General features: G+C 42.0%; 1 protein-coding gene across 12 annotated transcripts in view; it reads left to right on the top strand.

Annotated features, from left to right (window-relative positions):
- Nucleotides 1-13,536, top strand: part of DENND2B (DENN domain containing 2B) — a 297,272-nt gene that overhangs the window by 144,037 nt on the left and 139,699 nt on the right. The window contains exon 1 of one of the 12 annotated variants that reach the window (XM_084630238.1): nucleotides 1,937-2,022. The exons of the other annotated variants lie outside the window; for them this stretch is intronic. The gene's annotated coding sequence lies outside the window, so the exon portion shown is untranslated. Of the gene's footprint in view, nucleotides 1-1,936; nucleotides 2,023-13,536 lie in introns of those variants that run through there. 12 annotated transcript variants of the gene reach the window in all.

Here is a 13,536-nt window from a genome sequence, read left to right as displayed (position 1 = left end):
TGGATCAGCCTTCGGAGGAGGATTTGCGGTTACGGCACTGACTAGGACTCAGGGGACCTGGGCTAAATATATGTGTGACTTTGGACAAGTCATTTCACCTCTCTATGCCTCATTTCCCAGTTTCCTTCTAATGTGCTGCATCCCTTTGTCCCACCCTTTGACTATTTAGACTTTAAGCAGGGGCTCTCTCTTACTGTGTGTAGGTACTCCACCTAGCACAACGGGAGTGGAGATGGGTCAGGACTGAAGCTCAGTGTAATGACAACGCGAGCTGAGGAGTGGAGCCAGCTACTGCTCCCATGCAATGATATTCTCGTTGCCTCTGTGTTTATAGCTAGCAGGTGCGACACCCAAAACTGATGTTTTCATTTATGCACTAGAGACAGCAAAGTTGATTTGATGCTAATCTCCTTTGAGAAGCATTGCCAGGTGTCTTGCTTTGTGATGCAAATTAACAAATTATTGTCAATCCAGTTCAGTTTAGATTGAGTCCTTTTATAGACTTTGTTTTGTTATTTGTATTGCAATAGCACCTTTGTACTAGGCACTGTACAAAGAAGTAAGAAGGATACTCTCAGCCCTAGAGAGCTCTCAGCCTAACACTTGAAGGCTTTAAATACATTTGTGTCCAAGGCTGCAGTAGAACTGGGGTGCTGGAGTGGATGTGGGTCGAAAAATAAATGTTATGGAGAGGGAGGGTAGGGGACGACTACTGCCGTCTTGTCTACATTGTTTTTGGTTGTTTATATTGGGTTGGGGGTAGGGTTGCACTATTGTAGGTACCGTGCTACAAATCCCTATTGTAGATGTGCTACATCATTTTAAGCCATGGCTTACACCAGTGCATATCACCTGCAGGAAGTTGCACCAGTACAAGTCACAGTTTATGCCAGAGTAGGGTAGTTATGCTTGATATTTGCAATGGTGTAATCAGGCTAGTGCCAACGGCCACCCCTCCGCTCCCTCCCCCCCCCAGTGTAAATAAGATCTGATTTAGATGGATGAAGCCAACATAAGTACAGAATGATTTATCCAAAGTGGAATAAGTCCTTAGAGATGACAGTCAATAGCAGTGCATCTGCAGGCAGAGGTAGCTGATACTGAGGTATGAGTTTCATAGATTCATAGATACTAAGGTCAGAAGGGACCATTATGATCATCTAGTCCGACCTCCTGCACAACACAGGCCATAGAATCTCACCCACCCACTCCTGCGAAAAACCTCTCACCTATGTCTGAGCTATTGAAGTCCTCAAATCGTGGTTTAAAGACTTCAAGGAGCAGAGAATCCTCCAGCAACTGACCCATGCACCATGCTACAGGGGAAGGTGAAAAACCTCCAGGGCCTCTTCCAATCTGCCCTGGAGGAAAATTCCTTCCTGACCCCAAATATGGCGATCAGCTAAACCCTGAGCATATGGGCAAGATTCACCAGCCAGATACCCAGGAAAGAATTTTCTGTAGTTCAGAGAGATGGGGAATTGTGGGCTTTGGTTTTGATCCCAGTAGTGTGCTATGTGTCAATTTGTAACTGATGTCCAGGCTTGGCTTGGCTTGGCATACCTGCCATTTTATTCTGAACTTTTCCAACCACAAGCAGAAAAGAAAAAAATATAAATTAAGTTATGAAATTGTCAATGTGGAAACACTGGAAGAAAAAACATTTACAGCTTTTTTCTTTTTCCTTTTTGCTTTAAAGGAAAACTATTTCTAATGATGCCTTTGACTGTTTTGTTTTTAAACTACCTGGGTTTGTTCTCAGTTTTGTTTATCTTTCTTAATTTGATGTATTTGCTTGTTTTGCTGGCTTCCTATTCAACCCTCTGTGTCAAATCTTTCTATTTCTCTGTTTCAGCCATCTCCCACTCCTTCTCTCCTGGCTGTGCTGTGTGAGTCACACGGACTGCATGCTTTTTCCTCCTTTGGGTTAAATGGCCTCATCCTAAATTGTTGAGAAGTAGTGTGATACAGCACATGCAGCACAGGGTCAAGAATCTGGGGTGAAATCCTCACCCTGTTGAAGTAAGTGGGAGTTTTGCCATTGATGTCGGTGGCACTCCATTTCCATCTCTGTGGATGACTGGCTTTGTGGCCTTGGCAAGCCTTTTAAAGGCTCTGTATTTTCATTTTCCCATCCATAAAATGAGGATAATTATATTTACTCAAACATTTAAAGAGTTTTTCAATCTACAGATAAAATCATGTTATGAACCAAGTAAATTTTATTTCTGCACCAAGTCTCTCGTCTTGAGTTTTGTATTCTTTCCTGAGCCCCTCCTGATTTCTTTCACTGTGCAGATTTACCTTTCCTCTTCTTTACATTGCTTCCCAATTATACTGGGCAACAGGCTAGTGGCATGTGTCACTTCACGTGGTGTATTGATGCCTTTCTGCTAGAGATGGACTGTACATCCGTAACTCAGTTAGGTTTCACCAGGAATGGACCTGAGGGTCTGGTCCATTCCTAAATTTGCCAGTCCACAGCACTAGGCTCTCCTGGTGTCTCTTTTTTACAATATAGCAAAAGAACACAAAATAATATTTGGGGCGGGCGGAGTGGGGGGAGGCGGGAGAGAAGAGCGTCTGTCTTAATTAGAGATGGGCTTGAGTTCAGAGCCAGATTCTTACAGCCTCAAGATTAAGAGGTGTATACGAATGGTAATTATGATACTTGGCACTTATATACCAGTTATCTATCCATCCATCCAACTTAGAGCCTGATTTGGTGTGTCAGTCTGAGACCATTATAGAGACAGGTCTGAGCTGGGATGTTTGGAGCTAGACTTTACTGAACTTTGGATCTACAGTTCTGGTTCAAACCATTTCTAACCTTAATATTCTTTAGAAGTGTATGCCTGCCTGAGTTCTAAGGACATGTGACAGTAGGCATCAAATGTCCTTTCTTTCCATAGTCTCATCATATGTTTTGACTCTGGTTAAGTAATGTAGAATTTGTAGGTGCAAGCATGGGCATAAATCTAGAGCTAATCCTGAATCATAGTAACATGACAAGTGAGAAGTTTAATAGCTTGCCATGCTTAAATTCTGCATCCTTTACTTTGCCTTTCTGTAATCTGTCTGGATGACCTGACTTTATGACGCTGTGCAAGAGGATGCTAATTGAGTCAACTGAGAAATTTCTTCCTTTTTAATTAGACTTAAATCAACACATTAGGCGCTGGCAAAATAAAAGTTTAGTTTAAGGCGTGGAGTGATTTACTGTAAACATGCTAAATAACCCACTTAAACTGAGCAGTCATTGTCTCCATTTAAAATAGGATTTGATTAGAGATTTGCAAGACCATAGTACAGTATGAGATTTCTATACAATTTGCAGGGGTAGCATTTCATAAAGTGCTGATTATGGCATGACACAGGTGTAATTATTTCCCAGTAACCAATCATCTTCCTACTGGTCATAGGATTTGATGAAAACTATTAGCTGAGTCTATCCTCCTGTGAGGGCAGAATGTATCTTCTTGGAAAGAAGATTTATCTTATCTATCAATCAGATAGAGGTACATCTATCAGATTTTGATCGATCAATATTATGTTCTTTTCTTTTAGAGCCTGGTAAATAATAATTAAACTCATGCAACCAGACAAAACTGTTCTCAGTAGTAATTGACTCAATGCTCAGAAATAGTAGAACAACAAAACCAGACAGTGGGAAAGAGACATATCAGCTAGCTACTCTTCCCTGACTTGAAAACATGTCCATACTTAGCTAGTCCATATCCAAACAGAGGTCTTGGTCTTAGTTATGTTTCTGTAATGAAGGAGCAAATATCAGAGCCAAATGACAAAAGCGTTAAAAAAAAGTTCTTGAGTAAGCTGAGACATCACTATTGTGTCTGAACATTAATAAAACAAGATATTGCATCTGGAGCAATCTCCAAAACTCAGTTCTTGTTCGGCCAAAATAACCTTTATCATTCAAAATAAGTTTATAGCATGTATCTCTCTTTCAGAAAGTGAGAGAACCCCCTTTTACATGTTAATGAGTTCAGTAGAAATGCCTTAGTATTTTGAATAAAAGATTATACCATATGAGGTCCAGCCAGAGGAATGGAAATCTCTTTTCTCTAGGCAAGGGGATCTCTATAATAAAAGAATGTGCAAAGGTACAGTGTCTGAGCTAACAAGTGCACCAGCCACCTTGATATCTTGTGGCAAGGTGCCAGATACAGTCATTTAAATTTCAGAGTTACCCTGGAAAACTGTATGGATAAAGGGTTGCATCCCTAAGGTTATTTTGCTTCAGGAGCAAATCTGTCTGTGTAGGGAGGGGAAAGTGCTGCTTCTGTTAAAGAAATGCTTGTGCAGTCATGTGCCTTGACCTGGGTACATCCAAGGTTAGTCAAAACGTGGTTCCATCTTTAGCTTATGCTTAAGCTTTACTGTCAGGTAACTCATGCAGGTGACTTCCCATCTGCCTAGATTGGAGGTGGAATGGTTTTGTGGTCAAAGCAAGGGAGGTCTGGTTTTCTATTTTAGGATTGGCCATGGATTAACTATGTCACTGTAGAAGAGTCGCACGGGCTCTCACTGGTATATTAAGCACTTTGGGCCAGGATTGTATGTTTGTTTATATACTTGCACAGTTTAACACAATGCGGATAAACATAATAAAATGGGAATCAAGGTATTTACTTATCTCATGTCTGTTATGAGGTTGAATTTAAATTCAGTAATGTTTATAAATGCCTTGAGATCCCTTTCTGGATGGAAGGTGCTGTATGGCTGTGGTTAAGGCACTGGACTGGAATTCAGAAGATCTGAGGTCAACTCCTAGTTCTGCTGTGGCTCCCTGAGTGACTTTGGGCAAGTCACACAGGGTTTGTCTACATGAATACCTAGTTTGTGGCAAGCTGGGGTATTAAGTCTGCCTGGCACTGGTGTGCCACACGCTAGGTGTCTGTTTGGGACCCTGCTGCCTCACACTGAACCTTCCATTGTTCGCTTTGATCTGCCCTGCTTTGAAACAGGAATACATTGAAGCGTGTCATGGAACCCTTAGTGGTTGGCAGCAGGGTCCACACTGACAGTTAGAATCATAGAACAGTTGGGGTAGAAGGGACCACAAGGGTCATCTAGTTTAACCCCTGGCCAAGATGCAGGGTTTGTTATGTCTAAACCACTCAAGACAGGTGGCTATCCAGCCTCTTTTTGAAAACCACTCTAGACAGATGGCTATCCAGCCTCTTTTTGAAGGAGCTTCCACGAATTCCCTAGGCAGTTTGTGTTAGTATGCAGCAGGCTAGCGCAGGGTAGATTTACAACCCAGCTTGCTGCAGAGTAAGTGTTCAGATAGACATGCCCTTAGTCTCTCTGTGCCGCAGTACCTTGTCTGTAAAATGATGCTGATAATACTTCCTTTCTCCCAGCTGTGTCTGTATGGTCTACTTAGTTCGTAAGCTCTTCAAGGTATGGACGGTCACTTACTATGTGTCTGTACCGTGCCTAGGACAATGAGGTTTTGCTCTTGTTTGCAGCTTCTAGGCACTGGTGTAATACAAATAAATAATAATAAATATATATGTAATAGTTATTGTCACAGTACTTAACTTTCTCCTGTATTTGCGGTTGGATAAAGTATTCCTCACTTTCTAAGAATTTGGATAGTGTTGTTGTGCATTGTTTAAAAGCTGCTTCCTTCCATCTCAGACGTGTCTGTATACTAAAGATGGGTAAAATGATCTATTTATAGTTTGTAAAGTTTTTTGAAAGATTTGGGACTTCTGCATGGAAAGCTATCCATAAAATTTTAGTTATTAATATTATGGTCAAGTAAACTGTTCTTTGAACAAGTCTGGAAATCTCATTGCAGATTCAATATGGATGCATACTTAATACAAGGCAAGATTCTTTCTGGGCTGTAAGCAAACTAACCCAATGTACATTGGAGGGAGGATCCTGACGTATTTTGAATTGCTTGGAATGTAACTGTGCCAAAATAGCATACCAACATAGAATAAAGAACATTACAATTAAGATTTTGGATTTCTGTAGGTGTAGTACATATAGGTATAGATATAGATATGTGCTGAGTGAATGCAGGAACTCATTTAGTGTGATGTTTTTCTTAGGCCATTGGTTAGCCTTATAAATGAGTACCTGGCTTAACAGTTCCTGGAATCCTACACACACTTGTATGAGTTGTGCTTTTCTTTGGTCCTGGTGACTTGAGGTTTCAACTTGATAAGGCAAGTGAAAAGCTCAAGCTTGAGGCAAAGAGCTCAATCCTCAACTGTGCTGAGTGTAAAGTTTAAGCCACCTTTCTGTTCCCACACTCTTGGGTGGCCAATGTCTAAACCAGCCAGGGGTTAAAGTAACTTAAGGGACTTATCAGTATGCATGGCGGCTGGGGTCCTGAGCAAGGGGGTGGGGGGAAGGGAGGAGGCTCAATGGGAAGGGGCGGGGCCTTGGCGAAAGGGACGGGGCTGGGGCCAGACTCTTCCAGCCAGCCCTTCAGCATGGCCCGGCGGCGATTTAAAGGGCCTGGGAAACCCAGCCACTGCTGGCGCTACCTTGGGGCTCCGGCAGCGATTTAAAGGGCCGGGGCTCCAGCTGCTAGCATGGTAACAGCGGCCAGGAGCTCCGGGCCCTTTAAATCGCCGCCGGAGCCCCGGGGCTCCCGGCCACTGCCAGTACGGTCGGCTGCGAACCAGCTCTTAGCAGTACGCCGTACCGGACCATACCGGCTTACTTTCACCTCTGAAACCAGATGCCAGTGTAACTTAAAGCAGCCCTCAGGCTTCTAAGTTATACTAGCCGTAGTAGCCCCATTGGGACTGCCGCACTAGCTGCGGTTCAGGTGGAGTGAGTGCCAAGCACTCCTGCTCCTGACATGCCCCTCCCCACCCTGACACGCTCGCTACCTAGAAAAGAGGGAGCAAGTGGCACCTATCCAGGATCACCAGCTTCCCCTTTAAGGCAGCTTTCCAGATGCTTTGTGTGGTTGAGGCAGTGCTGAGCAATTGGATCAGGGACTGAGGAATGAGCCCAAGTGATCTGACAAGGAGACTCTATCAGGCCAAAAATATTCATCTACTCCATGGAATACCACTGAGAAAGCTTACATTATTATCCATGAGTATTATGCAAAGCCCGTGGAAAGCATGTATCTCTTACTTTGAGGCAGGTTAGGGCTTTTACATTTTGTCAAAGAAACTGAAAGTTGAATTCAGCTATACCGTTGGACAAATAGTGGTTTAATAAAAATCTGCTGAGGGTAAGCAATATGTCAAGTTATTGAAACCACTATGAGATTTGGCTCTTTTTTTTTTAGGCACTGAGGTTTAGAAAACAGTTTAAATAAGCTTCAGCCAGAATGTTATGGAAATTGAATAACTGACTTGAGATACATTAGTAAGTATTCTATTTCATTAAAAGCAGAGGCAATATGATCTATGCATCTGACCAAGATTTCAGAAGGTTAGTTCCCAGCAGTGCAAAGTTCCTTCAGATTCAGAAAAGTGTAGAGATCTCTGTTGTTGCATGAATTGCAAGTTTGCATTGGAATACAGAAACCCAAAGTGTGCCACTCTGATTTGTAGAGCCCAGTATTCGCATCCGCACTCGATTCATGATCCACAAACATGATCCTCGGATAGAAAGTGGATATCCGCAGATTTGCAGGGCTCTGCTGATTTGTGCTGCGGATGATGACAGGGCAGAGTTTATGAAGTTGCCAAGAAATAGAAACATCACAACTCTGTTAGAGATGGGATTAAATGAAAACACGGATCCAAATCCTGCCTCTGGACTTTGGGAAAGTTTGGATCTGGATCTGAATTCCACCGCTGTCCCTTGTTGCTTTAATGCAGTGGCTCTCAACCTTTCCAGACTACTGTATCCCGATTTGTTTTGCATACTCCTAAGTTACAACTCACTTAAAAATCAGTTGCTTACAAAATCAGACATAAAAATACAAAATGTCACAGCACATTATCACTGAAAAATTGCTGACTTTCTCCTTTTTACCATATAATTATAAAACAAATAAATTGGAATATAAATATTGTACTTACATGTCCGTATATAGTATGTAAGGCAGTATAAACAAGTAAGTAGTCTGTATGAAATTTTTGTTTGTACTGTGCTAGTGCTTTTTATGTAGCCGTTTCTAAAACTAGGCAAATATCTAGATGAATTGATGGAAGGCCTCTGCATCTCCCCAGTAGTACACACACCCCTGGTTGAGAGCCACAGCTCCAATGGGCCTTTGACAGGGTACTGGTTCCCAGTGAATGACGGGTTAACTCCAGTTTAGCTGCCCTGTGCATGTGCTCAGAGAAAGGTGTGATTGCTTAGGAGGTATGGTGGGGTGTATGTATGTGAAATACTCTTGGGAAGGCAAGATTTCTCACCCAGCTTGTGGTGGAATCCCAAAATGGGGCATTTCGCAGTTTAGTTTCTGGCTATGGTAACTTATTTCAAATTCTTGTTATAAATACTTATCTCAGGAAAAGACCTAGCTGACTGTAAATGAACTCTTTTTTTCAGACAAATCTTCCATTGAAGTCAATAAGAGTTTTGTCACTGTTAGGAATTCAGGATTAGTCCTGGGGTATCTCATTTTCATATGCACACAACTTTTTACAAATTAAATCAGAAAGGAGTTTTGATTGCATTTTGTTTCACATGTTTTATAAAGTAAGAGGTTTTTATTATTATTTTGCTCTCTAGCTAATATGTGTGTGTGTGAATATATGGAAGCAAATTATTTCCCAGCGTAGTCTAATTTCAGAGGCCTTTGAATGCTTTACACAGCCTTTAAACATAGCAACAAGCAGGCCGAAATTAAAGTAATCTATTTTCCCCCTATATTTCTGCAGTACTGATGTTTGTTAAATTCACTGAAGAGCTAATAAGGAGGAAAATAAACTGTGGATTGATAAAGCAGCCTTGAGAGATTACACTAGGAGCAATGTTTGCCATGGAACTCATACTATGTTTCCAGAATAGAGATAGCTTAGACCAGGGGTTCTCAAACTGCATTGCACCGCGACCCCCTTCTGACAATAAAAATTACTACATGACCCCAGAAGTGGGGGACTGAAGGCTGAGCCTGCCCAAGCCCCATCGCCCTGGGGGTGGGGGCAGGAAAAGCTAGAGCCTGAGCCCCACCACCCCAAGCGGTGTGGAGGGGCGGGGGGCAAAGCCCAAGGGCTTCAGCCCCAGGCAGGGGGCCTGTAACCTGAGCCCCGCTGCCCAGGCTTTGGCTTCTGCCCTGCGTGGTGGGGCTCAGGCTTTGGCCCTGGGGCCCAGCCAATCTAATGCCAGCCCTGGTAACCCCAGTAGCGACCCACTTTGGGGTCCCAACCCACAGTTTGAGAACTGCTGGCTTAGACTAGTATTGCACTACAATATTTACTGCATTAAATAATCGTTTTATTATTGATGATCTTTTTTTGCATTATTGTTCCAAAAACAATAGTGTTAAGGATTGAACTAGTCTGCTATTTTTTTACAATAAAATATTAGCTCAATATGAATTTGGAAATGTTTATTTTGCCTACTATGCAACATTAGGGAGAAAGGAGTAATAGTGATGAGCAAGATAACAAAGTTCATTAAATAACTTCTGGAAATCCACATGGCTCTAGCAGAAAGCGTTTAAGTATATTTGTTGCTGGTAAAGAGTGCTTGCTTGATCTACCGGGAGAAAGAAGCCCAGAAAAGGAATAGCACAAGTGGTGACCGGCAAAGTGCTTTCACGTTACCCTACCAATGTGTTTCAAACCTGTGCTGGTAGAACTCATTTTCTAGGAAGAAAATCTTGTCTCCATGGTCCTTTCAATCCTTGGCCTTTGCAGTGAGACTGCTACTGAGGGTGCCAAGCATGACCATTTGTAATGTTGTCTTTTATTGTGTGGACATCTGTCCGTTAGGAGCTAGTCTGAGACCACTAAGCCTTTACAGTGAGCCACTGAAAAGCCGTCACCAAAATGATTTCCATTTACTTCCTATTTTGATCTGGGTTTGAGCTAGTGATTTAGAAGGAAAGATTGTGTGTTCTGTTACCATTTCCCTGAGCTATTCAGTTCCCCTTAGGAGAAATTTTTACCTTAGCGAAACAGAAAATTCAAATAGACACAGTAAACGTTGATATAGAATGAAACCCAAAGAAAGCTTTTGAAAATAATTTTTTAAAATGAGTGAAAAGTAATACTGTGTGTTTCTGCTGTGTCAGTGTCAGAATGAAATAGTCTGTCTAGATACCTGTTGAGAAAGAAATGAACTGGCTTGTGACTCTTAAGTTTCCTTCAGTGACTTTATCAGATGGACCATCACATAGCCATTTGGTATGAGCCATGTGTCCTGATTCACTCTCCATACAGAGGGACATCCCTATGTTGGTGCTTGAAAAGCATATTCCGCTGTTGAAGTAGCCATTAAGTAATTTTCTGCAGGGGGAAAACTGAAATGGGAGCTAATACAATACACATGTTGAGCTGTCCCATTATTAACTGTGTGCTTGTGGAGTATTTTTTCCATAATTAGGTTAGTCAATCCTACATACAGTGGGATGTTAGGTTCTAACCTATCTTACGTGGGAGTTAGGTTCTAAAGTCAGCGTGTAAGACTAAAATCACGTATAGTCAAAATTACCCTTGAAAATCCCTTAAATCGCCCATAAAGTACAGTATACTGTACATGGTTTTGTGTATACAACCCTGAACAGTAATATATATAAATGTATAACTTGTACAGTATAGAATAAAGAATACATATGCCAAATATAATTTTACAATACTGTATTTTTAATTACAGGGGGTAATTACAGGGGGTCGTCAGGGCTTGATGTCGATCCAGGAGACGGAGGTGACAGAGAGCTTGGGTGACAGAGAATGAGTCATAGACTAAGTGGTTGGCTCTGGTTCAGCTCAAGAAGTTGATTGCGTAGGCTCATCTGCTCTTGGTTGTTTTTCCTGGAAAAGCATGGTGATTGGCAACTGTCACTGTTTTCTCTTGAGCTGCTCAAACATTGCTTGATACGGTCTCTAATCGTCCATAATACTACACGTGATTTTGAGGCTTCGTTCCATAGAAGGATCATATTCAGAAATTAAATCATTCAAGTGTTTTGCTGCTTGGAACACTTAAGCAAATGTATGAAGATTCCAACTTGCTGGCTCTTCCTGTTCGTTGTCATCATCTTCGTCTTCTGTAGACGATTTTATCAGTTCCTCTAACTCTTCGTTAGTCAATGTTTCTCTATGGCTCTCAATTAATTCTTCAGTTTCTTCCTCTAGGATGTCGACGAAGCCATCACCACCCACTTGCCTGGCCACCTGAACAATGCGTTTCACTTCTTTGTCAATGGTCGGAAAACCCTTAAAATCATTCACACATTCTTTCCATAGGTTTCGCCAACATGCATTGAGTGTTTCAGGCTTGATTGCATCCATTGCCTGTTTAAATATAAGTGATGCAATCGGCAATGTTGAAGGACTTCCAACAGTCCATCACATTAAGATTGGGATCAGCATCCATAGCGCTACATATCTGTGAGAACGTAAGCCACGTGTACGTGGCCTTGAAACAGCGAATCACGCGTTGGTCGAGAGGTTGGAGGATGGAGGTGGTATTGGGGGGGAAAAAGACGACTTCAACGTCATTATGCACAAACTGGAGTGCCGCAGGGTGGCCAGGAGCATTGTCTACGATCAGCAACACTTTAAAGTCAAGTCTTTTCTCTTCAAGGTACCGCTTGACCTCCAGAATGAAACACTTGTGGAACCAATCCAGAAATAATGCTGCTGTCACCCAAGCCTTTTTATTTGATTTCCAGAACATAGGCAGGAGATTTTTGTTCTTGCCTTTTAGGGCACAGGGATTTGCAGCCCTGTGTAGAGCAAGCTTTATTAAATGCCCAGCCGCATTGCCACAAAACAACACAGTCACATGGTCTTTAGCTGCTTTGAAGCCAGGGGCTTGTCTTTCTGATTTCAAAGTGTAAGTGCAGTTGGGCATTTTTTTCCAGAAGAGCCTAGTCTGCACGTTTTTGAGGTTGAAGCGGTTCCTAAAACTGTTAAGCCAACCTTGGCTGGCTTTGAATTCCTTCTCATCAGAAGGCTGTCCCTCTTCGGCGGGAGGTTTGAACAGCGCATAGAGGCTAAGAGCCTTTTCTCGCAGTGTGTTGCCATTGATAGGCACACATTTACGGTTCATGTCTTCCAGCCATAAGTTTAATGCCTTTTCAGTCTTCATTAAAGTCTTATCACGCACCTGCCTCGTCACCTTAGCAGTTATTGGAGCACTTGATGCCATGGCTTGATGAATTTCTCTCTCTCGAATCTTGATGGCATAGATGCGAAATTCGTTGCGGCCATATTTACGCGCCACGTTGGAGACCGACATACCATCTCTCAAGAAGTCCAACACAGCCAGTTTTTCCTCCAGCGTTGGAACAGATCGTTATTTCTTTGAGCACCAGATGAAATAGTTGGTTTGTGTTTAGGGGCCATGTTGTACGAAAAATACATACAGTATCTTTAAACACTAGAATCACACTCAGCACGGCGAGATGCTCACCCTATGAGAGGCACACAGGAACTGAGACCGACTGAGGGAACAGCAGATTCACGTCTTCCATCTCACACTCACTCTGGGGCACGCACTCATTGAGTGGAATGGTGGGTGGAATCGTCCACACTGTTTACAGTTATCTTCTTCTTCTTCTTTTTTTTTTTGCTGAGCGTGTATAGTTGAATTTGCGTAAGTTAAATGTGCGTATGATGTGACTCACCTGTACCCTATCTAGGAGCAGTTTTTGCTCAAGAAAACATTTTCTGTCATAAGTGGTCTGATGGTCAGAAGTGTTGAGAACACACAAATCCCACTGAAATCAGTAAGAGCTGTAGTGGCTCAGCCTTATTTTTTGAGTCTATCTAGTTTTAGGAACTGGATTTGAGGCAGCCAGGTATGAAAATCTTGTCCACGGTGCCCAAATTGTACTATATGCTTTAATAAAGCAAGCCTGAGGAGAGTTTCAGTTAGAATACAGGAATGATTTAGTTAAGTTAATGATGCTCTTAGTCCAATTTATTGGTATTGGTACAGTGTGATCCTTGAGCTATTTAAAAAAATATTTTGGATGTGAAGTAAAGGAATTATTTAGTAAGGTTAATGTATTAATGGTGCTCTTTAACCAGAATTAATCTCTGATGGTATAGAAGCTATAGAAAAAACTGGAATCAAGTTACGCTAAAGCTTTTGTTCCCTCCTTTTTTTTTTTTAAAAGGAAGGAATGGAAATTGCAAGACATGACAACTTTGCTGATTCTACCCATCCACAAAATTGTGGCTGTATTATGGAAATACCTTTATGCTGAGCAGTGAACTGGAGCTAATGAGTAAACAGGGTAGTTCCAATTTTGGATTTATATAACAAGCTGTTTTATATCAGACTTTCCAGGCACAACCTTGTGCAGCAGCCCTCACAAATGGACTTTTCCATTTGCTAGGACATTTGGGAACATAATATAGACCTGAGCACTACTGGTCCAAGGTGCCCTTGGGAAAGACC

This window comes from Lepidochelys olivacea (genome assembly GCF_965140295.1).
Source record: "Lepidochelys olivacea isolate rLepOli2 genome assembly, chromosome: 6".
NCBI lineage: Eukaryota > Metazoa > Chordata > Testudines > Cheloniidae > Lepidochelys > Lepidochelys olivacea.
Note: the sequence above shows the minus strand (reverse complement) of the source record. Positions and strands in the feature narration are given on the sequence as shown.